Source organism: Pezoporus occidentalis, unplaced genomic scaffold (assembly GCF_034315485.1).
Source record: "Pezoporus occidentalis ecotype Australia unplaced genomic scaffold, CSIRO_AGI_Poc_V1 ctg107, whole genome shotgun sequence".
Taxonomy (NCBI): domain Eukaryota; kingdom Metazoa; phylum Chordata; class Aves; order Psittaciformes; family Psittacidae; genus Pezoporus; species Pezoporus occidentalis.
In genome coordinates this window covers 2313967-2339464 of record NW_026912854.1, presented here as the reverse complement: position 1 = coordinate 2339464, position 25498 = coordinate 2313967, and the positions used below count along the sequence as shown (strand labels likewise).

General features: G+C 46.8%; 2 long non-coding RNA genes across 2 annotated transcripts in view; both read left to right on the top strand.

Moving 5' to 3' along the window:
• The window catches only part of LOC134165539 (uncharacterized), a 33749-nt gene extending 17950 nt beyond the window's left edge, over positions 1-15799 (top strand). Inside the window, exons 2-3 of the long non-coding RNA XR_009965568.1 lie at positions 14801-14934; positions 15769-15799. This is a non-coding gene — a long non-coding RNA (uncharacterized LOC134165539). The remainder of the gene's footprint in view (positions 1-14800; positions 14935-15768) is intronic.
• The window catches only part of LOC134165543 (uncharacterized), a 217546-nt gene that overhangs the window by 26249 nt on the left and 165799 nt on the right, over positions 1-25498 (top strand). The gene's annotated exons all lie outside the window — the stretch shown is intronic.

Here is a 25498-nt window from a genome sequence, read left to right as displayed (position 1 = left end):
ATACAATTGGATACACATGTTGGGCAAACTCTTTGCAAGGGTTTGAATCCTTCCTACCGCTGGATTCAGTTCAGACAGTCTGAGTTTTCACATAACATCTTGCTGCTTAAAAATGTCTCCCTTCAAAATCACTTCCCCCAAAATAATTTATGAAAACACTCAAGGTGTTTTAAGTTTTCTTCTGGAATTTTTCATGGAGTGTGAATTTGGATTTTTTTTTTTGTAAGTGGAAAAATTGTTCCTCCTGAGCTAAAACATCTCCAGCATTTTAGTTAAATGGGTATGTAGGGGCCCAGAGGAAAATTGAATTCATTTCTTAACATTGCTCTCCTCTGGTGCACTGGAATAAAAGAGCCAGTTGGTATCCAAGCTGCTCTGTCCATCACAGCTCGAGCACTGTCCAGGCAGGCACTTTCCCAAATTAATTCTCATAGCACCCAGTGATGATGAGAACAAAACGGGAGCCTCTGATTACAGAACAGCTTTTCTACAGCGTGAGGACCTTCCACTTGCACAGAAGTGGCTGCTGGGATTCCCCAAAGCAGTATAACTTCTACTGAAATAGACAATACCTCTGGGAATCGTGCACTGGGCCACATGGCTCTTTGCCACGATTCCCCGAGTGTGGCTTGGAGGACATCGGAAGCACTATAGTGTCCTTATCCTTCTGGTTTTCCTCTTTACTCAGGCTTTCAGTTAGGTTTCCTTCCTAAAAATGATGTTTCAGATGAATGAAGCAGTTGCTGCTCATCCTGATTGATCCTGGTGAATGCTAACAGTGCCAATTATATCTCCTGCACCTCCTTCCTATTTTTATCCACTGCCGTTGAGCTCAGCGGAGGAGACATCAGATGAAAGTCCCACGACACAGTGGGTTTCTTTGCTAAAATCTCTCCTGTGCAGCAAAGGGATTAATAGTAGTGACGTGATTAGCTGTAAATCCAGGTCCCCAGGCTGGCTCTGCTTCACTACGCGATTGAACATTCCATCTTCCCGCTCTGGGATTTCTGACCAATGCCACACCCCACGGCTGACCCTCTTTTACACCGAGCTGTCAACCAAGGCAGATCTGACCAGTGACCTGCCTGAGCGGGAAGGCAGGGAGGGAGTCACCCGCTGAGCCTCTGCCAGGGTGTCTCCAGCTGTGCGATGTGGCACAGCTGTTCTACCACTTGTCTTGGTGGTCCATGCCTGCTCGCCCCCCCGTCCCATGAAGGCTGTGCTGCTGTGAGGACCTGTGCTTTGAGCTGAGCACGTTTCTCCTTGATGTTTTTCCCATCACTGTCAGGTTATGTTTTTAAAGGTCACGCAGGCACAAAGTGAAATATGAGCATATTGCCTGTTGTGGCTCCGGGCTCCTGCTGGAGACGTGGAATTTCTCTATGGAAAAGGAAAGGGCTGGGGGAGGGCTGCAGACTTCCCCACTGGAAGCATAACTGCTTGGGAGAGAAAACGCAGGAGGAAGGGGAGAAAATAACATAGCAGTACTTCAAAACACAGGAGTCCTGCAGGGAGAGCCACTTTTCAGCCTTTATTTGCTGGCTGGTCTCAGTAGTGCCTCCCTGATGTGAGTTTCCAGTGGCACTCCGTGTTCACATGCCATGCACTTCTTTACCATTTGCCTTTGCAGATGTGGGCACAGAGGCAGTAAAAGGTGAAATGCCTTTGCTAAGGTCACAGAGCAGATATAGGAAGTGGGAAGAGGTTTCCCTGATACTTTCCCCTTTGAAGCAGGACAAGGCAATGAATTTTGACCAAGGCCCTCCATATGGTTTTAGTGGGGCCAGCACAGCAGCTGCAGCTCTGTTAGATGGTTCCCACTTCCATTGTGCAGCTTTCTGAGACTCTGAAAGAAAAGTAAGACTAAGGGCAGCCCCACAGGTATAAAAGGGGTTATCCATGGGCATCTGGAAAGTGTAATGCTGGGACAAACTTTGCAGGGCTTTCCTGTTCCATCTGAGCCTTGTGCCAGGCAGGACATGGAATCTCACAGAGTCTGTGGGGGCTTTGGGCATGGGATGCACCCAGCATATGCCGAAATCATAGGATTATAGAACAGTTAGTGTTGGAAAGAATCTTAAGATCATCTAGTTCTAAACGGGCAGACTTGGAGAGAGGAAGCTTTGAGATTTCAGCCTGATAACGGCAGCTACTTGCCCCGTCACAAACCTGGTCCTTGAACTCTCTGGTTTTAGGAAAACTAAAGCTGTATATTCAAGGAATTGGTAAGCATCAGAGAAAGTGAGAAAGGTCTTTGGTTCTCCTTTAAGGAAAAGGAAAAGTGCAGATGCGCATGAGGTGGGAAAAATTAACATGCCCTAAGGGGATGGAGCCCTAATGCTCCCCCCAGGGTGGCCTGGGATGCCTTTACGGGCAGCTGAATCATGAAATACACCTCGGTTTTCACAGTCAGAAAGTTACTGTTAAAGCTCCCCTGACTGACCGGCTGCACAAAGTCTCTTGTGTACGCAGCTACTGCTGCTTCAGCCCCAGGGGAGTTTTGCCACTTCACACAAGCGATGAATTGAGCTTGAAGTGTGCATTTATTGTGTCCTTTTGTCCTGGGTTCTATATAACATCAATATTTTTATCACTCACTCATACTCAGTAAGTTTCGTGCTTTCTTCATGGACCTTATTTAGCACATTTCTTACGTTTCACCTTTGAATGGAAGTGATGGATATACATAGGTACCTACAGAGACTTGACTTGGTATGTAATGAGACTGCTTTGTTTCCTGCCTCTTGTTTTGAAGGGGGTAAAATAAACCATAAACTTTAACCCACGCAGAATAAGAACTCTTCCACAGTTATACCAGTATAGCCTTTATTCATAAAATATAATATTTAATATGAAGGACAAAACTGGCTCAGAAAGCTGAGCGTTCCTCCCCAGGGCTGCCCCGAGGTTGCTTGTGTTGGTTGGTTGGTGTTTAATTCAGAGCTGACACAGGAATGTTTTAGGCCACCAGGGAAACTATGATGAAAAGAAGAACATGGAGAAACTCTGTTATCAAACTGACCTTTCCCGACAGAGACCCTGAGTGACAGAGGCTGGAAGGACTCACCCCATGGCTTTGAGCAGCTGAGCTCAATGGTCGGACGCTAGACTTTTGGCACAGATTATGGGAGTAGACTTGAGCACAGGGAGGGCAGCAGATCCTTTCGGCTCTGACAGGAAAGCAGCTTTCAGGTGTCTCATTAAGCTTAAGGAGAGTTTTCAATGGCTCTTGTCATATCTAAGGGAATTTGTAGAGTCTAGTTCATGGATCCATGGGGCAGCACTCGGGAGATTAAAAGCTTCAAAATCTACAGTAGCTTTCCTGCCCTGCGTCTCTTGTGACTACACGAACATGCAAAGAAGAGCAGGGAGAGAGCTGAAACATGCACTTGGGGCTCCCACAGCATCTGCCCCACAGTGCTGACACTGGTGACCAAACTGCTTTCCCCCTTCTTAGCTGGCTGCTAGAGTTGTACAGCAGGACCAGCATCTGGCCTTGGGAGGTGACTTCATATGGCTTTGTAAATAAAGACATCAGTGCTGCAGGGCTTTCCACCTTGTTTCTGAGCCTGGTCCTTGGGACTGTAAGAGGGAGAAAGAAACGTGGCTGGAAATCTTCGCTTGCTCATATCTCTGTGCTGTCTTTGATCCCTTCGCGTTGCACCATGAAGTTAAGGTCTGTGGGCTAAACACGAGTCTTAAAATCAGCTCCAATCCCATGGTTTTTAGATCAGATTCCCATTAAAACACTGCAAGCTGTAAAGAGTTTTAAAAAGGAGAAAATCTGCCAGATCTGGCCAAGCCAGCAAAGATTTACAACCCAGTGGTGGTTTTATTTCCCTTTGTTCCTGTGCGAAACACTTTCCCTTCCAGCCACTTTTCACTGGGCTGCCAGTGCCAAACAAAGGGAATAGGAGCACTCCAGGGGAAGGCCCGGCAGTGGTTTCAGTGCTCCTTCACCTGACACGTGCTGAGCTTAAGGAGTGGTGACTTTCCACCACGGGCCTCCTGGGTCTTCCAGACAGGCTCGGAAACTCGCATAAAGCCTAAAGAAGAATGAGGGTCTGGAAGATGTAAAGCAAGCTGTGGACAACCGTGAGTGAGGTGGAAGCTACCCAGCTTTCTACATTTGGAGATCAGAGTATGTGGGCTCCCAGCAGCTGTGAGTCACTATAATGTAAGGGAATAAACAACCTAATGGGTTCCAGCCTGCCTGCGGTGGCACCGAGCTTTCGAGCAGCCGGAGTAGGAATTGCAGCAGTTACAGAAGTCCATTTACAACCCAGAGGCCCGTACCAATAACGTGCTGCCAGAAGGGTCTGCCACCCCTCAATGGATTGCTGCTGGAAACTCTCTGTCCACGTGTGGAGCAGGGATGCGGGCAGCGTTTGCTGCTGCCACAGTTCTGTACTGACCCTGTTCTCGCATCTATGAGTAACAAGTTTCAGGATCATTTTAGTGGAATTGGGTTTTTTCCCCCCTCTTGGAAAGCAAGATTTCTGTTCCCGCTGTCACCTGCTATGTCTCAGAAGTCAGGGGCCAAACACTAACAGGAAAGGGAGCAATGTGTGTTTAGGGGGATGTCAATCTGGCAGGTTAAAAATCTTTTAAAACGTGATAAATTGTATTTAAACGGGGTCTGCATGATGAAAACCATCAGTCTGGTTTGCCTGGAAGCAAACCCAGGGGCCCTATGCAGCAGCACCCTCTGCTCCTGCTTTTGTGCCCTCCTGCCTCCCCACTCCTATTGTGGCAAGTGATGAACAGCATCTGTCCCAACCCCATCTGGCTGCCACCCGTGGATAATGCAGGGCTTTGTTTTATCTATTGTGAAGTGAATGTTTCTGATGTTGAGGATATTAAATTGAGCTCAAGCACGGCTCACCCCCGGGGCTTGCACAGCAGGATGCTGCTCCCTCATCTCCATCTCTAGTGCTGCTTGCACTTTCTGGACTGCATTATCTGCATATCTGACCCAAATCCCAACAGCCACAGGTCATCCTTTTGCTCAGAGCTTATCAGCAAAATCTGGGTCATTGGATGCTCGAGAGAGATGTGTTAACAGGTCACCGCAGCCCCAGAGAGAATAGTCCTGCTCTTTGGATCCTTGCTGAGCTCCCCAAGTCACATCCCAACCCCTATCGCCCCCAGAGCCTGTAGCCAGAAGCAGGTTGGCTTCTTGCCCTCCCCGTAGGAGCTGCTGGGCATCGTGCTCACATGGGAGGAAGGCAGCCTGTGGTCCTGCTCCATCCCTGGGGCTGGAGCAGCATCAGGAGCCCTCAGGCCAAACATAAGGCTACGTGTGGCTGCAGGAGGATTTAGCCATCAGAGCACCCTGGGTCATGAGAAAAGCAAGTAGGACTTCAAATATAATGGAGCACAAATGTACGGCTTAAAATTAAAAGGTATGGTTTTATCTAGGAAAAGGGCAAACCCTGGGAAAATTAACTGGGTGAAACAGAAGGTATTTAGGACAGTCAGTGCTGGGAGGGGATGTGGAGAGGAGAATTCCCCACCTGCCTAATGAAACCTTGTCCACTGCCATGTGCCCTGGCAGATCCATATTTCAGGCAAGTGATAGAGACCAGCCAGAAATCCCTTTTAATCCCTTCACTCCTATTTCTTTCATGATATACACAGCTCTAACAACACATTTGGGAGAAAAAGATTTCTGGCACGGCAGAACTGAAGCAAAATGACTTCAATTTTTGATGGCCCATGTTTCTAAAAATACAGATGACTAATAGAAATCATGAAACATTCACAAAGTCAGTAATCCATGTTTACAGATGATGTTGAATTACTTCCAAAGACACTTTTAAATGGAAATTTAATGGATGTCTTTGAACAGAAAGAGCAGGTTTCTTCTCTTCGGTCCTCAGAGGAGGAGCTTTGGGGAACTGCTGAAGCCTATCATTGTAGCCTTGCCAAAGTCATCATGAAGTCCTGAGCAGCACATCCCACTATGGCCAGGAAGCATCTCCCATGACAGGAGCTAGCTGCCTCCTTAGCTGGTGCTGCATCACACTGGTGATCACCAAACTGGTGATTTTGGCAGCAGAATTCCCTGCTATCCAGGAACATAAAATAACTCATTTCTTTTCCACCCCAGCAGATGAGAGGTCTTCAGGGTGTCACCGGGGACTAGACGGTGACTTCGGGAGAAAGAGCTGTTTCTGAGGTGGCCCCTCTCTGTCCCTGTGCAGCCCTGGGGTTGGTGTGAGATGGGAAGGGCTGTGTTCCTGCAGTGTTTCAGCTGAAGGATCCAAGTAGAAGGATGTTTGTGGCTGGCTCACCTGAAGCATTTCAGAGCAGAAGGCACTGACCTGGACTTGAAAAGCCTGGGAATTCATCCAGTTCTGTCCCTGATCAGCTGCGTATCTTTGGGCAAGTGTTATCCCTTCCCAATAACTCAGTTTTCTACCTGCAAAACCTGCCTGACTGAGTTTTGCATCCCCCCGGCTGGGGTGAAGAGCTTGCCCAGCTAGAACCTGTGACTGGAGAACAGCCAGCACAGCCCTGCCTCAGGACACCACAGGGAAGCAGGATGATGGCCCCAGACTGCAGATGTTACTGGGGAATAGTGTCAGGAAGACTGATTAAAATATAACGTTGAATAAGAGGAGTAAGTCTTCTATGGTTACAGCATGGTTTCACCTGCCGTGGTTTCCCCAAATACTGGTACTGAGAGTAGGTGTTTAGGAGCACACAGGGCTTTACAGACTGCTCAACATGCTTTTGGAAGAGGCTTACAAATCTACTTAGCTTTCAAAATGTTGTATTTTAGGCTTTCTATGCTGGGCCATTAATCTAGATTGAAAGCGTGCTCTAGCTAGTGGACACATGATGATCCAGGGATGAAATAACCTTCCTTTTTCCTTCTGAGAGCTACTGCATTTTCCACAAGGCACAGGCTGTTAGGGGCTCATTAGACTGTTTCTCTTTCCCCTTTTGGCTTCTAATTTCATAATCACTTTTGTATTGTTTTCTCCATAGGCTGAGCACTGTTTCCCCCTGTGTTCTCTCTTTTTACTTGTTTTTATTCTGCACCTAGAAATGCATGAATCCAAGTGGAACTTTCCATCAAACCTGAGGGTATCTGGAATGAGGTCAGACAAGTTCACCCATACCAAGGGTAACCCTGCTCTACAGCATCACTGGGTGTACTGCAGAGGGAGGTCAGCTTGCAGGACTGAGACAAGAACTGGGGAAGTATTAGATGGAGACAGTCCATGCATGGGAAAATGAGCAGTAATCCTGCTGTGTTGGGCCATGGTTTAGCCATCCCCTCTCTGGGAAGGATGTAGTGTCAGACTTGTCCCATTTCTTTGTGGTAAATCTGGAGAGAACGTTGCTGTAACAAACCAGTCACTCAGGTCTTAATGGTTGTCACACCACTGCATGCCAAGGGCACTCAGAAAGTCATCAATGACCCATGGGGAGAAGCAGCTGCCCCTGATACAAAGGCAAAGGCTGCTCCCTTTGGAATTAGTTTCACTTCTGCACACCTGGCCCCAGTGACTGCCACCAAGTATGAAGGAAAAACTGAGTGGACATTTCAGAACATGAAGAGTAATCTCCTTCCCTGTTGCTAAGGTAGGACTGAAGGAGCTGAACAACACAAGACTTCCCCCTGTCAAGGGTACCAGTGGGTGCTTGCTCCTCCTGTTCCTTCCCATTCCTGATGGTGGATGTACTGGAAACATCCTGCTGGAAACCCAGTGTCAAAGGACAATTGCAGTATACTAGCAAGGTCCAGTCCTTCCCTTAGAAAGAATACATAGCACTAAGGAGGGCTTCACATTGCACTCAATGCAAATGCAGCAGTAAGACACACGCACTGACTGGAACAGTACTTGGTGTTGGATGCAGATGCACAGTTATGGCTAAGGCTGTCTTGGGGGGTCCTGGAAGTTTCTAAATACTCTTGTAAAGACCCATTTCCATCCTCCTCCAGAAACCCCTCCTGGTGCCTCAGTCTGTTTAAGCCAGGCTCAGCCGAATCCACTGTCTCCCCATTCCTCTTTTGGGTTATGCTTTCCCCGTGCCCTTTTGGTGGGGCTGGTGACGCTGCTTGTGAGGACATGGGTCACCCATTCATAGCAGAGATGGGAGTTAAAAACAATCCCCCCAGAAGGCCTCTGGGAGAAGGAGGCTAATGGAAGATTTGGCACTGAGACCAGTTATTACAAACCAGTTCTCACTCACTCTTGGGAGCTGGAGAGGCTCCATAGTCTTTTTCCTCCACAAATTTTCCTTATGTTTTCCTGTTCTTCCTCCCCCCCTTTGGATGTGGAGTGTTTATGAGAAGTGAGGCAAACCAGAAAGCCTTGATGTGCTACCGAAGTGCACGCTCTTCCTAGGCAGGAGACACCAGGGAGACCAGACAGGAAGTTTCCCCTTCTTGAGCAGTTCCCAGAACATCCTGGCTTCCCTGAGAAGGGCCACGCTGGTGAACGAGATAAATGCACCATCGTCTTGAGAAACCTAAGCAAGCTTCACAGCTCCTTGCATACAGCTAGTCTGGGGGAAGCCAGAGCTGCTTTTCGTCTGGTCCACACACCGTGATGCTCTGTCTCCTCTGGTGCATCACCCTTTGCAGATTGAACCTTGGCATTTGGCTGTTGTGGTGGGCTCAGGCATGCACAGCGGTCACTGGAGCTTGCCAATTGTAACGTAAGCGACACAGACTTGAATGTCAATCAGAGGAAGGATGGTAGCTGCCATCTGGTTGGAAAAGGAAGATTCTGGAAGAGCAGCTCCGCACTGTTGCTCTGATAAGGTGTAAGTGGAACATGTAAGAAGGAGGAATATACCACTCTCCCCCATGCATGAAAAGCTCCTTTCAGCTCTGAAGTGCAGTTCAGGTTCAAGCGGTGGAAATCATTTTAGCTTTACAAGAGAAATAAGACAGTTCTAGACCAGTTTGGTCCAACATATTCTTGCTGAGGAAATTGCATCAACCAAGTTTTGACTGAGACTTGCTTTTTAAAATAGGAAGAGCTGTGTTTAAATACACTCCCCCCATTACCCCTTCCAAGCAACAGGATAGTCACCTTTCTTCTACCCAAGTCTGTCTTGGATCCGTCAGCAAAAGGAGACCCCCATAGCAAGTGAACTGGGAGACTCTCAGTCTTTGGAGAGGATGCAACTTGCCAGTGAAGCTGAATGGGGAACAAATGACACCCTCTCAAGCCAGGGAGCTTGTAAAGAGCATCAAAAGCTGTTTAGTGCAGTTCAAAGCATTTGCTTTGACGCAGTCTTGAGTCTTTGCAGATTTGGGTATTAAAGTATCTTAGTTTTCAGTAATAGGTCACACAATGTTTGCAGATTTTATTAACTCGAACAAAAGGAGGTAAGCTTATTTAGCTTTCACAACGTATGCACCACGTAAATGCCAACCAATCTGGGTTTAGAAACAATCAAAACCTACATAAAAGAAAGGAAGGCAAGTATTTTTAGCTCTGATTCAATACCCAGAAGCAAGCCCCTCATGTATCATAACTGGGAGAGAGGAATGATGCAGAGGCAGGGATGAACCACCTTGGAGACAAGTAAAAAAGAGAAGAGGAACTTCTTCAGCTGGTTACTGCCACTGCACTCTTCTTATCCTGAGCCTAGTGCAAGAAACAATTGAGTTACAGTGAAATCATTACTGGGCTAATGAGGGCAGGCAGGCAATTGCAGTATTCCCAGAATTTTCTTCCTTCCCTTTCCTGAAAATACTTGAAATAATTGGTAAACAAAGTGAGTTATAAATACAGACAGGCCATACAACCCAAACCAGCTAAGCAGGGAGAATGGAAACAGCTACTTAGAGATTTGGAGCCATTTAAAGGAAAATAGTGCTGTATACCATCAGTGCTAACTTTACAGCTCGCTGTTGAACACCCAAGCTGCTTTAAAGATATGCTTGGGGATGCTGAATATAGAGGTTTAACTCCTAATGAGGTGTTAAGTGGCTTAGTAATTTATTTCCTTCCCAGGGGCTAACTATTATGTCAGGAGAGAAAGGGCAGCTGCCAGCCTTGACATTTCCATGATCCTCATCAGGACTGGAAGGATTATGATTGCCTTGTTTGCCACAGGGCAATGAGCTCTCCTGGTGTCAGCAGCACAGGGGGCTTCCTGTACCATTTTATTCATGTTATAGTAGCTTCAGTTATTGCTAGCCAGGAGTAAACACCGCAGGAAGGATGACGAAGAGGTAGCCTGTGCCTGGGGAAGCCTGTCAAAGTGAGGAGCTCCCACTGAAAGCCAGTGCTGGGCAAACTGGTTCAAAGCTATGGGGAAAACATGTCCCAGTGATATGGGATGATAGCTACTTGCTGCCTCTTTTAAGAACCAGGTTTTCTAGCCCAGTGTGTGCTGTCTCTAACCAATGTGGGGTTTAAGCCTCAGCTGCTTTTGAACAAAGGCTTTCTTAGCACAGACCAGGAGGAGTTGGTAAATATTTCATCTTGTTTTGGTTGTTTTATGCTCATGTAGGTGCTGCTTTACTGAGACACAGTCTATTTTGCCAAGCAGCAGAGCTGGCAGCTTTGTGTGGTCACAGAGCTTTAGCTTAATTTCTCTGTGAGAACTGCCCACGTGGTGAGATGTGTCTGAATGTTATCCATCTCCATGAGCAGGGCAATGCAAGAAGTCAGTCTGTTTGCAAGATGGGTGAAGCACTATGCAAAAGTTATTATTGGGGTATTGCTTAGCTCAGTAAAGGTGAGCTCTGGTGATAAGGTGAAGGGATGAGTGTATCCTATTATGTTATCTCTTTATAACTGGTTACTAGGAAATTGCCAGCATAAAACATCACTACAGTTCTTGAGCCTTACACTGAGACAGCTTTGGTGGGACCGGTATTTGCTTCAAAGAAGAAAAACCTCCTGATTTCCCCAGGCAAGGTAAACTTTCTTCACACTGTGTTGTTTGCCACAGCCCTGGTTTTCATCCTTTTCTACAACAAAGGTCTCTGGCTCAGAGGAGATAACATCACAGTAAAGGCTTGTCGTACCTGTTGTCCAATTATGTCAGTCTTTAAAAACAGCTCCACAAGAACAAAAATAGCTCTGACAGCACGAATTATAGTGCTCTGTTGGATGGGTAATTTTAGTGCCTTGGTAGGATAACTTAGATGCTGTCACAATTAAGACTATACAATGCCGTGGTAACAGATGTGAAACTTGGAGTTAGGCCTATCTTAGCTCTTTGTGTGTTTCAGAAATGGACTTTGCCAAATGTATTTTCCACGCTGCAGTCTAAGCTAGGAGGAGATTTAACATGGCCCCTGCTCTGTCAGCATGGCCATTTCCAAATTACTGTTTACTCCTTTTAACCCCTCTGACCCTTAGTTCTCACTGCCTCCTGCAGCTGCAGACCGTTTCTCCCAGAGGACAGTGCCAACACCTTGTTGCATGCACTGCTTAGTTTAAAGCACACTGGTGAAAAGCCCAGCTCCTCTCAGTGGGTCATGTTGTTGAGGTCATGCACCCTCTTCAAAGCCAGGCAGATGGAGGCATCTGCCGAGGGCTTCTTCCAGCAAATGAAATGCAAATGTGCATGCAGGGCCACTGAGCCGGTAAAGCCAATGGGACTATGCCCGTGCTGCAAGATGAGTACCTGCTTTAAAGCTGTACTGCGTGAAGGGTGATGTCCCATCTCAGACAAGGTCCTTCTAACTTAGCTGCGCTGGATGACCTTGAGTGATTGCACGGATAATGGCACAGGAGGGGAGGGCTGGTCTATAGGATCCCTTTGCACTGTGCAGGAAAATAACCACTGCCACGGAACTGCCGAAGTTCTCATTTGGACTGCTCCCTCAGTATGAATAGATGGGAGGAACGTGCTGCCTCAGCATAGCTGAGGGTGCTGGCACTCACTTGGTTGCTTGGCTGCTTAGTCATGGGGTTATGGGGTGCCAGCTTGCAGTGTATATTCCTTTTCTAATTGCCTCTGTGTTTCTCAGTTGTGCTCTGTCATTTATCACACTGCAGGAGACCGTTTTCCAGTGTCTGTGCTCCATTCTGCTGCGTGTCACCTCATCTGAACATAAACTCCAAAATATTGTTCTATCTGTCGAGCATTAAATATTGAATAGAAATTTTGGCTCAAGAGTTAGATGCTACAGTTCATTCTGACATAGTGAAGGGTAATAGGAAGCCACTGCATAGCTAAACTTTAAGAAGCCTGTGGTCTGTAGATTTATCTTGTTGATGTATTAATATTAATCTAAGAGTCAGGTAGCCAAGATTTCACAGTTCAGAAATAAACCCACCGTGAGCAGTGACTCAAACGCAGTACATGCCCATGCCAGAAGCCGCTGCAATACAGTAATGTTTCATTTCTGTTTCCATACAGAAATTCCAGTCTATGGATATTACTTTCAGAAATGGGATTGCTGACAGGAGAGGGTACTGAAGGAAGAGAATATTTGCTTTGACTTATGTAGGATGAATGCAGTGTCTGGGTGATGTTCCTCAACACAAATCTTCAGTCCTGTCTGGCTTGACTAATATAAGGTTGTCTTTATCTTGCGGGTGTGATGGAGTAGTCCCAGGGGTGAGGAGAAAGCCTGCGACAGATCAGGCTCTGGTTTAGCCTTGGCAGAGCTGGGGTAATGGTTGGACTTGATGGTCTTAAAGGTCTTTTTCAACATGGTTGATTCTGTACTTTTAGGCATTTCACCTTATTCCATAGTTTTTCAGTTGTAAAAAGAGGTCAATGGCACTTCCAGCTGTAACAAAGAAGCTATGAGGAAAGATTCCTGTGATGTTCCTGAGGCACCTTGATTGGAAACACTGTGGGAAGGGCCTCAGCAGGTGACTTCCAATCCCACGCTGTTAGTTTTGTTGGTTTATCGCTTTTCAGGCCTGCTCCTTTTGCAGTGTGGCAGGGCAAGCACCTCTGAGCTTTGCTGTTCCGTGACCTTGGATCACCAGAGGTCTCTAGCGAAATACCCTCGCTGGTGTTTTCCCAAAGGGTTTTCTCTCTGCATGTGCTGCCCTGGAAGTGCAGAAGGCATCTACTTGTTCTGAACCTTACTGTTAGGAGAAAGGAGAGGAGATGAAATGTTTTTTTGTGATGCTATATTGACTCCTCTGGCCCAGAAACCCCTCATCCCTTGCTTTGTTTGCCTCGGGCCTCTGGCCACTGCCCTGCTTACCAGGGTGTGTGAGAGATCCCTCTTGGGGCTCTCTGGATGGTGAGAAGACTCAAGGCCATACAGCCCTTGGTCCCACTCATTTGTTGTCAACTCTCCCAGGCAGTTTGGTTTCATTATGAACTATTAGGGTCAAATATTTTCTCCAGTGAAGAGACCAAAACCCTGAAGTCTCTCTAGCAGGGACTGCTCTGCCAAGGCTGGGGGGCTCATTGCAGAGGCAGTAGGCTGGGCACAGGAGGGAAAAGACAAAGCTCTGACTTTTTAATGTCGTCATTAACGATGAATGTATGCTATGAATGTTCTCTCCTATGTGTAAGTTCACCTGGCTATGAAATCCCAGTTCTCAGCAATGTGATTCTGCTGGAGTATCTTTCCCCAGGCAACACCAAGGCACAGGCTTTTATTGGACTTTAGGACTGCACAGTTTGTACTTTGTAGGAATCTCCATTGCTATTTGAGGGGATAATAATAATTAAAAAAAAAAAGCAAATCCTCAAGAATAGCCTTGAAAAATACTCCATCTGGCCTTTCCGTAGGAGATAACCGGGACCAGAGTCTTCTGTACAGTTGCTGCTTGGAGAAATCCAGTGATTAAAAGGATGACAGCATGGGACTTCTTTCGTTAGCAGGGACTGTCCTTGTACCATGTATGTAATATGTATGCAGTACTTCTGTATTCCGCCGCCTGGATGCACTGACTGTATGTCTAACTCAGTCTGACAGAGCACTAGTCTCCCAAAGGTGCAAACTTCTTTGCTATGTGGCTCAAGAAGCAAGGTGCTGAACATGAGCACCAGCTCCCTAGAGCTGCTCCTTGTTGTGCAGGCACAGTGCTGGCTGCCACGTCAGCTCTGAGTTCATCTACTCCTACTCAGATGAGTGCTAAGGTTAAATGGAGCATGGTTGATAGTCTTGAGACCTCAGAAGAACAAGATCTGCTTTATCTCCATCACGATTTTCACTATCAAAACACATTCCAGGGAACAAAATCAGTTGGAAGTGGTAGTTAAATTGTATTAGCTTCAACTAGTTTAGAAAGCTGGAGGAGGGAGCATTTGAAGATTGAACACACTGAACTTTTATTTACAGTATGGCATGAGGCAATGGAAGTGGCTCTTCACTGGGAAACCAAACCAGGCCTTTAAACTTGTGTGCATCTCCTCTGTCTCTGTTCTCAGTTCTGATTTATTTTCCCCACCCCAGTCCTTTCCTGACATTTTTAAGCATTAAATGTTAATGTAATTAAATGCTAATTTGACTGCAGCCCGTAAGAAACACAGCACGCATTCATTTCATACCCAGAAAGCATCGCAGGAGTGTGGAAGTTTACTTCTTTTTCTTCCGTTTCCCCAAGTTTTGGAACCTCTGCTTCCAAGAGTGGTGCCAGGGAGCAGCACATGTGTCCTCAGCTCATGGTGGGACCACGAGAGTGAAGAAGTGTAGCTATGGAAAAAAATATTGTGGGCATTTTAAACCTGAAATCCTGCCCAGAGTGATATATGGTATCATGTGCTGTGATCTCTAGGCTATCTTATTAATGCTATTGGTCATAATCTGGCCAAAGATGATGACTGCAAGGACTGTTTCATCCAGTACAGAGCAGAATCTTAACGTGACTTTGGTATTTGATGTCTTTCCTCCGAGGGGTGGCAGGTCCTACTCCCTGTGGGACATGGAGATCCATTTGTCTCTTCTGGGAGACCTTCAAAAGACCTTGAAGGACATCTCTTCAGGGCCTCACTCTCAAATGAAGAAAGGGTCCTTTTCCTGAAGCAGAGGTAAGTGCCCCTTTTTGTGCCAATGTAGTATGTCATGCAGTGACTATGCACACATCACGGTCCTTAAGAGAAGTTAATGGAAAACATTCCTATTGTCAATTATGGTCATTTTTATAGAGCAGTTGGCTGAAGTTAAACCCTACTATGATCGCTAGCACTCCTAAGCACAGGCATACCCTTCACATAGTAATCATAGCAGCAAATACCCTCCAGGTTTCAGTAAGGAAATGTTCTATTGTTTCAATTTGCTGTAATTAAAGCCTGCTCTTTGCATTAGAAAATCAAATTCCATTTACGAGATGAATAATGCCCTGGAGTTCTCATTGCTTCCATTGTTCTGAAATGATCAAACTTTTCCCTATTTGGCAAAAGCAGCAGAAACAAAAGCCTGCCATTTTTTTTTTCCCCTCTTAAAATTAACCCCAAATATCATGCATAGTGACAGCAGAATAAAAGCTCTGTTATGTTGCTGCTTGAAGGCTGCCTTGATCCCCCTTCCCCAGAGAAGGCACCTCTCCTTGACTAGGGAGGCTCTCTGTTGGACCATTTCAGCAAAACCTCATGGATTTGCCTGTACAGGGTTAACAAACCGCCATCTCCCTTCCTGCAGAATCAGGAAAATCTGAATTATGTGGGAGCAGATGGATGAGGATTTTTTACTTATTTCTTACTCCAGTTTAGTTCATGTGTCCCCCTTAGCTATCAAAAATAAGACACAACGCAAGCTACTTCAGCAGTTCAAAACGGAATGGTTATCCCCAGGGATCTTCCAAGCATGGATAACTACCAGTCCCACACTACTCATCCTCCATTCCCTTCCTCTCCCTCTCACAGCCGTGCGGTTTGCAGCTCACCAAATCCTCCCTATTTACCAAGGCAACAAGTCCAGGGCCAACACCTTGTACAAACCTGCCGGATATTTCAGGTTGGAAGGGAGATCACAGACTGGCCTCCTGGTCAAGGCTGCTCAGCACCATGTACAGTGGAGTTTCAAGTATCTCCAAGGATGGTGATTCCTCAGCTTCTCTGGACTCCTGCCCAGGGCCTGCATCACTCTCATGGGGATATTTGGGGTGGGGAAAGTTGTTCAATTTTGCTGAAATTGAATACATTTCAAGAGTTTAATATTATTAAAATTAGATTTATTCATCTCAACAATAACTAGGCCATGGTTAGGAGCGACAGATTTTCTCTCTGCCACTGCTAGTTGCAAGTCATAAACAGCTTTAAAGAGCAGGAGCGGATGCCAAGAGGAAGACAAGTGGGTGGTACAGAAAGCTGGAAGAAAAGAAAATAGCTTCTCCTGGATAATTTGCTCCTGGATCTTAAACGCTTCTCAGTGGTCTCATATGAGTCAGGGAGCTGTCAAGTGAAGCTGTAGGCAATTTAGAAGACAGCATGGAGAGTGCTGGATATCTTACCTGAGGGCAGCCCCTGTTCTCTATCCAAAGATTAGAATACATGAGCATTCAATATCTGACCCTATAAAGTGACAGCAGCATAGTGAGGTGAGCCCCTTTACAGCTTGTTCCTTGAACAACGTAGATCAGCCAAATATTACAGATTTTTCAAGCCTGTTTGGGAAACAAATCCTTAAAAATTTGGGGTTGTTTAGTTTTGTTTTCAACAGTGAGCTTGGAACAATTGTTTGACATCACAAATGTCCAGAGCTCTTAGCAAAAGGGCCTTTTCTAATCAAGGAAATGATGCTGGGATATTCCATTTTTCTAAGATTTTCTTTCTAAAGCTTAATTCAATACTTAAAATCAAGAATATGGTTGACTTGCTATTGGAAGTTCCAGTTCTGGAAAGTGAAACTACCTGATAGGATCTATTTGAATGTTTTGATTTAAAAGTGGGAGTTAGAGAACGCACTGAGAATTTCCTGGAGCATGGGAAAGAGGCTTCTTTTAGCCTTTCTATAACCTGGTGGTGACTCTTATTGTTGGTTGGTTGGGTTTTTTTTCCCCACTTGATTTAAGATAACACCAGTTCTTGTCTTGCCTTTTTGTTTCCATGTTCTGTGCCTGCCCTGATCTGGGGATGTCTAACCCTTCCTGAAATCGAAGGGGAAGCATGCCCCTGCCTCTGCAAACACCTCAGAGAGCTTGCCCTTGAGTATTGACTTGGGCTTATGATCCTGCAGTAAATCAGTGGGATGTTTCTGCTGGGCAGTGCATCCCACGTTGCACCTGCCTGAGCCTCTGCCCAGCAAAACCAAAGGGAATTCAGAGCTCAATGAAGGAGAAAATACACTGCATTCCCTGATTCGAGGAGTTTCTTCTCTCACAGTGTTTCTTCTGTGATCTGTTCTTGTGATACAGTTATCATTGTGCTTAAATCCAAAGGGAATCTGCAGATTTGCATCGCCTTATCTGAAAGCAGGGAGGTCAAAAGAACACAGATGGAGCAAAACTCCTTCCGCATTTCTTTTCAACCTACCTCAGAGACGGTGAGAACCCTCAAGTGTTTCTCTTGGGTAGAATCAGCCCTTTCAGAACCAGATGGTATCAAGATGGATTGATGTGAAGGCTGTTCAGTGTCCCCAGCTATTGGCATGATTGCAGCCTATCTCAAACACTCCCTGTGAAGGCCACATGCTGATCCCCTTCCTCATGCTGGGCCATCCCCTGCTCTCCAGCTAGTCATAATCATGCTGGAGAAAGCTGGATTCAAAGAGGGCAGTGCAGATGGCAGATCCTCATGCACAGCATGCAGGGGCAGGCTCAGGTCCAAAGACCTGGCAGAACTGGGCCAGCAGCCATTAGAAACCTGCAAACCCATATTGATGAGATAGGTAAGGACTCTATTGAAGTTCTCTTAAAACAAATGGAGACCATTCTGGGTTCTCTTTTGACCTGCCTTTCTAAAACCCTACTGTCCTATGCTATTAGAAACAATGTCTGCAAGCAGTGAAATTCAATTGAAAACGTTTCAGGGGAAAAGATCAACGGTATGAACAATACTTTGGTTTGCTGAAAATCACAGAATCCCAGACTGGTTTGGGTTGGAAGGGGCCTTAAAGCTCAACCAGTTCCAAGCCCTTGCCATGGGCAGGGACGCCTTCCACTAGAGCAGGCTGCTCAAAGCCTTGTACAACCTGGCCTTCAGCTTTGCCACCCTGTGCAGGCAGCATGAAGGTGATAGTGCACCTCTTAGCAACTGCTTGCTTGGTCTGCATAATTGATAGCTGGCAAATCTAATGGTCTGAGAGGTAAACTGTCAGCAGCTTGACAGCCTTACCCAGGAGTGCTGCATGTCGTGCAGGCCAAGGGCATGAGCATATCCAAAAGAGGCACCTGGCACCCTGAAGCCCAAGGCACGAAAGTCACTGTGCAGTCAGCCCTGTCTGACGTTCATGTGCAGTTTGGGATGGCAGTATGTTATGTATACTGCAGGTGCAGCGTTTGTCTTCCTGAGGGTGTTTGACTGCCACAGCTTCTGTGTGTGTGCATGAGGAACAGTCAGATTCAGCAGCTGGCACCTTTGGGATGGGGCCTTACTCAGCTTAAATGAGTCATTCATCCAACCATTTATCTGAGCTTATTGTCCATGATGAATGTCCTGCCTTCCTTCTGTCCCATCTTAGGGGTCATGCTGGTGAGATACCAGCATCCCCTGATGTCACTTGGTAGGTGGCAGGATAGGGATGCCCAGCACCCTTTAGTGTCAGGAGACAAGAACACCTCCTGAGTCATGGGAGGAGCAATCCGTGCGTGTGTCCCATAATTGTCTGCCACTGGGTAGGTTAAAGGCAGACATTCTCCATGACTAACATGGGAAGAATGTGGCTCGTGTACCGGGTGGCAAGGGTGTGTGTGTGTGTGTGACATGGCAATCTGCAGTGTAGAATCATGGCTAATCAACTGCATGCTTCGAGACACCTGGGAGAAGGATTAAAACCTGATTTCGGGATGGGTAGTGGGGTTGGTTTTGAAGCAGGAGGTGCTGGGAGCCATTCCTGAAATGACAGCAGTCAGCAAATCCATCACAGGAAAAAGAGAAGTCCCACGGTATTCAGAGCAATGCTGGCATTGAAATTGCAGCCAGCCAATGGCTGTGTTGTTTTCATGTTGAGTCACGCTAACAAATACATCAGGTGGATAAGGAATGAGCATCCTGCAGAGCGTGGGGGCCTCGTGCTGCTGACAGAACACAAAAGCTCGTGCAGGACGGTGACAGCAATTCTGCGAGGTTCGGAAAAACAGATGATACTTGGCTAGAACAAGGTCTGGAGCTGGGGATGTGAGCTCAGCCATACATAAAGCAAAAAGAACACTGACATCTCATGTAATTTAAACCCTTATTTAGGCAGCAAAGTCCTCACCCTGGGCTATGCAAGCTTGATTCCTTTCCAACAGTACCTGTGACTCCAGTTAGGCTGTTTATCAGCATATATACTACTCAGCATATAGGGCTAGGATCCAGGCTTAAAACAACAAGAGCTTCAGGGCTGTGGGTTTTGGTCTGGGGAACTGTTTGGTTTGTGCAACTCATACAACATCTGGCAGTAATTCATCGGTACTTTGGTATGGTGGCTCTAAGCATTATGTTCTTGACTACAACTGCATCACTGCATAGCTATCTTCCTAATCATGGTAGCATTCATGAGATCAGCTAGAAACAGCCTTTGGACTCTTCCTAATGGGCCATCCTGCTGATTCTGCTTTATGTCATGGAGCATTTCCTGCTCCATCTGTGGCTCAGTTAGTCCTCAGTTTGCATGGATGCCATGGATTCCTGCTCACTAGGTCTCTACAAAAACTCATCTTGTCAGTTTTGGACCATTCTTTTGATCTGTGAAGACTCCTCTGATTTTGATCCCACCTGCTCAAGTCCTTGCAAGCTCAGTGCCACCCACAGCTCTGTAAGTATACTCCCTTCACTCTCTCCGTCATTACTGGGCTGTTTCTGTCCTATCCCTCAAGTCAGTTGCCCATCAAAGAACAAAATGAGTTTGGTGAAGCCATGCTGGTGGGTTTGTTGAACACTCAGTTATCTTCCAAAACTTTAAATCCTTACTTATGCCAGGGTCTTTCCAGGAACCAAAGCTAAGCCTAATGGGTCCTTCATTCTGGGGTCTAAATAGCTCAGTGCTGCTCACCTCCAGGTGCTTAGGGACTTGCTTGTCCTCAACTGGTCCAGTATTGCTCAGATGCTCTGCTGCCCATTCCCCCAGACACTGCTGGCCTGAGCTCACCTGCCTCCTCCCAGCAGCCATCCTACAGGACCTGATTCTAGAGGAAGGCCTCTATTCTGTCCTGCTTTCCTACCTCCTTTGTGCTTTCATTTGAAAACACCTGGCTTTCAGGTGGAGAACCACATGAATCAGCTCCGTCGACAGAGCAGGTCTGTCTGCTCATGTAACTGGGAAAAGAACCCTCTGGAATCATTCTGGGCATCCCATCCTAATGGGAATTGAACCAAAGCTTCCCAGAAGATGCTGTGATAACCAGGCAGCCAGGTGTCGCTTGCCAGGGAGGTTCCTCAGAGAGGCTCAAAGTCTGCTGGGAGTGGATGAGGCAATGAAACCATGCTAATTGTTGGTGCAGGGCTTGCAATGTGAGAGACAGACTTTCTCAAGGGACCAGTGCAAAGATGCTCATTTACGCAAGATGCTGTGTTCTGTGCGAGAGCTGAAACAGAGCCCTTACTGTTTCATAAACCAATGACCTGATCATTGGCACAGCTCTGGCTTTATACTGCAGCTCTGTTCTCTGCAGATCTCCTCTGAGAGTTTGGGGCTCAGGGAAAGCTTGACTCTGCAGTTGATTTCCTTCCTAACAAGTAGGAGTTTACAGGTGAAGATGCAGAGATAGGAAACAAATGACTTAGCACAAATAAACAACACAGAGACCTGACTGACCTCTCCTAACATCTGGGGAAATGAGGAGAACGTAGAGCCCAGGTTTTGTCTCCCTGAACAATTTCAGGTTCTGAAGCAAGACTGTTTATGTGAATGATAGGTAGAGGCTGAGCTCTTAGGTTTTATAGCAAAAACATACCCAAACCAAAACCCCCACATAGCAGAAGTTCTAAGAAATATATAAGTCTGGGCAGAATTGCATTGGCTGCTACAGTAACCGCAGAGCCACTCTGAGTTAAAAAGCTCTATGCATAAGTTAACTGATGATGAGGAGATTGGCCTTAATATTTACCACAATTTCTGGCACTAAAATCAACAAGTAATGCTGCTTTTGAAAGGCACATGTTTAGGAATGAGAATCCCTCCCTGGGAAGCCCATAGCTCACTATAAATTCGCAAGCTGACTTACTGGCATCTGAAATCCCTATCTGCCACGCAGAGGCATCACTTAAAGACACCTGAAGGGTAAGAGGTCTACGTGAGAGGCGATGTTAGAGGAGGTGGCTGTCCTGCTGTTGATAACCAAGGCACTGCGTGAAGCGCTGGACAATACGCTGCATGTCCCTTTCTGGCATGCTGGCTGATCTTCCCTCTCCTCTTGCTTGGCTCTTGAGGTGCTTAAAATCATTTGATGCCTAAAATCGACTTGATGCTTGCTTCTGGATGGAACCACAGAAACTTGCCCAGGGTGAGAGCTTAGCCACCCAGCTCACAAGTCACAGATTCTGACACTCCCCCCTCCAAATTCACAAGGGAGTGATTTGTAGATATTTTTACCAAAGGCTTGCCAGACGAGGCCTCAAAGAAAACACTAGTTGTGACACAGGTCCGCTGTATCCCATGCTTCTCGCCTGGGAAGTTTAGGAGAAGTCACCATCGTGACCCTGCCTGGAGTAAAGGAAGGACTAGATTTCTTCCTTCCTTTCCATCCCTTTGCCTCCAGGGATATCTGAGTACATATGGAAACTGGAAACCACTCCAGGCTCTACTGGAGAACATCTTCTCCAGCAAGAAGTTCCTCTCGTTTCTCTCCAGGATGAGCCGTCCCACCACGTGCTGACAAGACAGAATGGTGCACCAGTGGTTGGGATCTCCTGTGGGAGGGAGAGCTCTGGGCTTCAGACCTAACACCAACCCAAACGAAGCCCTGATCCAGGTAGAAGGATGAGTCACTTCTGCTCACCCTTCTGACTGTATTTGTCTGTAGGATGTGACACTCGTAACTTGGCAACCCAGCACCAGTGACATCACTTAATCATCTTGCAACAAGTTTGGCAGCCATGTAAAATGCCTTGCAGGAGCAAGAGCTCACAGCATAGACACTGGCTTCCTAAGACAAAACTCATGTGGCTGTGTGCTCTGCTGTTCCGCTCGTCATCCCCTCCGCAGGGATTTTATTAGCATGAGGGCTAAATTCAAGCACATTTGATGGAGGTTAACTGTCTCAAAAGTACAGAGTTCCTATGAGTGCCACAAAAACTGATGGCCAGACGGAACAGAGACATCCAAGCTAGTGACCCCACTGAGGGACTAATGGATACTCAGCGTTATTACTGTACATCAGCAAGTCAACAGAGGAAAGAGCCACCAGAAATCAGACTTAAGTCCCACTGCTCATGAAATTGCTAAGTCCTACTTGTTATTGCTTGTCTTCATAAATACGTTGCCTGTCTTCTGCCTCTGGCATTTGTTGCAAGTGTTACTGAAGGCATCCTCTCAGAAGGAAAACAATTATTTTAATAGCTCCTTTAAATAAAGATACAGGCACTCCAGTCAATGAGCTGCCTTTCTGAGCCCTTGCCTGTTAAGGGCCCAGTGCAGCAGGTCTGAAAACATAGTCCCAGGGAGCGTGACTGCTCCTCAGTGCCAAGCCCCCTGCTCCCTAACGCCTTGTAAGTGAGAGCTGGAAAAGGCACTGCTGTCACATGGAGGGTTGGTAGGGATTGCAGTTGCTGCCTGAAGACTGAAGGCAAATTCTGTGGTATTCTCTTGAGCAACATCTCCTGGCTCCTTCTAGCCCTCATCACGAAACAGAGTGTATTTGTTCAGTCTGCAATGTAGATGGTGTGTTTTGGAAAAAAATGTGAAAATAGATTAATCCATTTTTTAACAACCATCTGAAAATGCCGAGACGTTAAAGCCTTTAAAATATAGCTGCCTGTGGGCTGATTCTTTGCACAAATGAAGCCAAAAGGCATTGCTCAGCAGTATCTGCACCTGCTCCATCGTTAGGGGTTCAAGCAATTCCATATCATAGAAACATAGAAAAGTTTGGGTTGAAGGGAACTTTAGATCACCCAGCTCCAACCCCTGCCACAGGCAGGGACCCCTTCCACTAGAGCAGCTTGCTCCAAGCCCCTGGGTCCAACCTGCCCTTGAGCACTGCCAGGGATGGGGCAGCCACAGCTTCTCTGGGCACCCTGTGCCAGCGCCTCAGCACCCTCACAGGGAAGAGCTTCTTCCCTCCTTAAACATTACAGTTAAAGCCTTTAAGAGCTGCAGAACCTCCTTCCAGCAGAGAACAGTTTGGTTTTGTTCTTTCCTCCTTGAACAATTCCTGCAGGGAAGAGGACCTTGAGACCTCCAGAACTGGCAAGCAGATGACACGACCCTACCCCTGCATTGCTCACACGGCCACCTGCTTGTCCTGGTGCCACTCTGCTGTCCAGGAACCTGTTTCACTGCCTACTTGAGGGGACAGGGCGCAAGGTGTTCAGCCGGATTCCTGGCCACTTCCCACGTTAGGTACCGAGCTGCCTGCCAGCCAGTGAGCACCGGCAGACCTCCATCAATCACTTCTTGACCACGTTTAAATGCACTGAGCTTGGGATTGGCTCGAAGATAAGATCTAGTCCCTTCCTGGGTTTTGCAAGATGTGTTCTCTGCGGCCTACGCTGGCTGTCAATAATTTCACCATTGTTTTCTTAATCATTTACTGACTGCACCCCGTTTTTAGCTTCCTCGTGTTAACGCATTGCCTAACACTGGTGTCAAGCTGACTCTGTTTTTTCTCTCAAATAGAAACCAGTCCTGTACCTTTATTCCGTCTTTTGGGACTTTCTCAAAACACCCAGATGTGCCAAAAGTTGACTCAGAGCTCAGTCAGCTCCCTGTAACTGTCATTTAGGTAATGCTGGCAAAAAATAAGGGTAAGGGGCTAAAGGAGTGGTAACTCCCTTTCTCCCCCCTGCAGCTCACATTACAGGTGAGGTGCACATTACAGTATCACAGGTCCTACTCTGGATTAGATGATGGGACATTCATTGCATCCCTCCAAGCTCCACTTCCTCAGCTGCACCAGTTATCTTGGTGCTGCAGACTGAAAAATAGAGAGCATTTGCTGACAATAGGAAGTGCTGGATGAGCAGGACATCTGTTATTTTCTTTCTGGAGATGCTCCTGCCTCCTCTCTGAAACTGAGATAACCCAGTGCTGCCTGCAACATAGATGATGCCTCAGATGGCTTTTGGTGCTTTTCAGCTTTGTAACTTCTTTAACGAGCCTGGACCAGGTTGAAAGAACCTGCTGTAAAAAGCAGAAGAGTATGTTCTCCATTGAGATAACAGCTTGTGGAGCTATTACCATAATAATATTGCCTTGCAAAGAGTAATTGTTTCAATGGTTAATTGTTTTCAGCTCTGTGCTGGTTTCATCCCAGCAGGATTAGGCCCAGCAGGGCTTTTGCTGCATTGGCTGCTGTTATCGCAGTGCACAAGCACTTTTCAGTAGACATGGAAGCTTTTAATCACCTAAGTGAGCACTTTCTCCACTCCAGCAGTCAGCAGAGAGCCAATGCCCTAATGCAGCCAGTCCCATTCCCGCAATGGTAATTTGCTAACTCTATTTCTCAGGCAAACAGGAGAGAAATGCATGATCTGCAGCAGAATAGCCAGTGCAAATGTTAAAGCAGCAGTGCCCTGGGCAGCCTGGAAACTCTCTGCACTCCCTTATGTGCATCACATCCTCCTTCCCCAAGAACCTGCACAAGTTCAACCTTTTCTTCTGGGTGAACCCAAATAACTTCCATTAACTTGCCATGCATAAGTTGCTATTACAAGCTGTTTAATTTCCATTAGAGGGCCAACAAACAGTCTTGGTATTGAAAATACACGTGCATCGTATTCTGGCCAGCATCAGGCAGCATCAGGGTGAGTAGCCAGCACTGCAGGCATACGTTGCTCTTTCCTTTGGTTTCTTTAGGTTTTCCTCCTCATCCTTTCAATTACACACCCCAATTATATTTTGGATTCATTGACATTGCAGTCACTCCTGTGTGGGCACAGCCAAGCTCCTTTCAAATGAGCTAATTTGGCTACAGATAGCACTGCAGGCAGCACAGCACGGGGCTCAGTGCAGCAGAAGCTGGGTAAATACTTCAGTGGCTTTACCTACACTGGCTGTGGTGGGCAGCTGCAGCTCTCAGGCTATCAGTGCACTATGGTCAAGCCAGCTGAGGCACACAGGTGATGCCCAACCAGGATTTCAGTGCAGAATGCTCTGTCTCGGGGAAAGGTGGGGCACGCAGTACACCAGGGACATGGGCTGAGACAGACCTAGTGTGCAGACCTAATATGTTCATCCCTGAAGAGATGGAGTTGGGGGTGCTGGTTGATGAGAAGCTCGCCACGACCCATCAGTGTGTGCTTGAGCCCAGAAACCACCCTTGTCCTGGGCTGCGCCCTTACAGTGTGAGCAGCA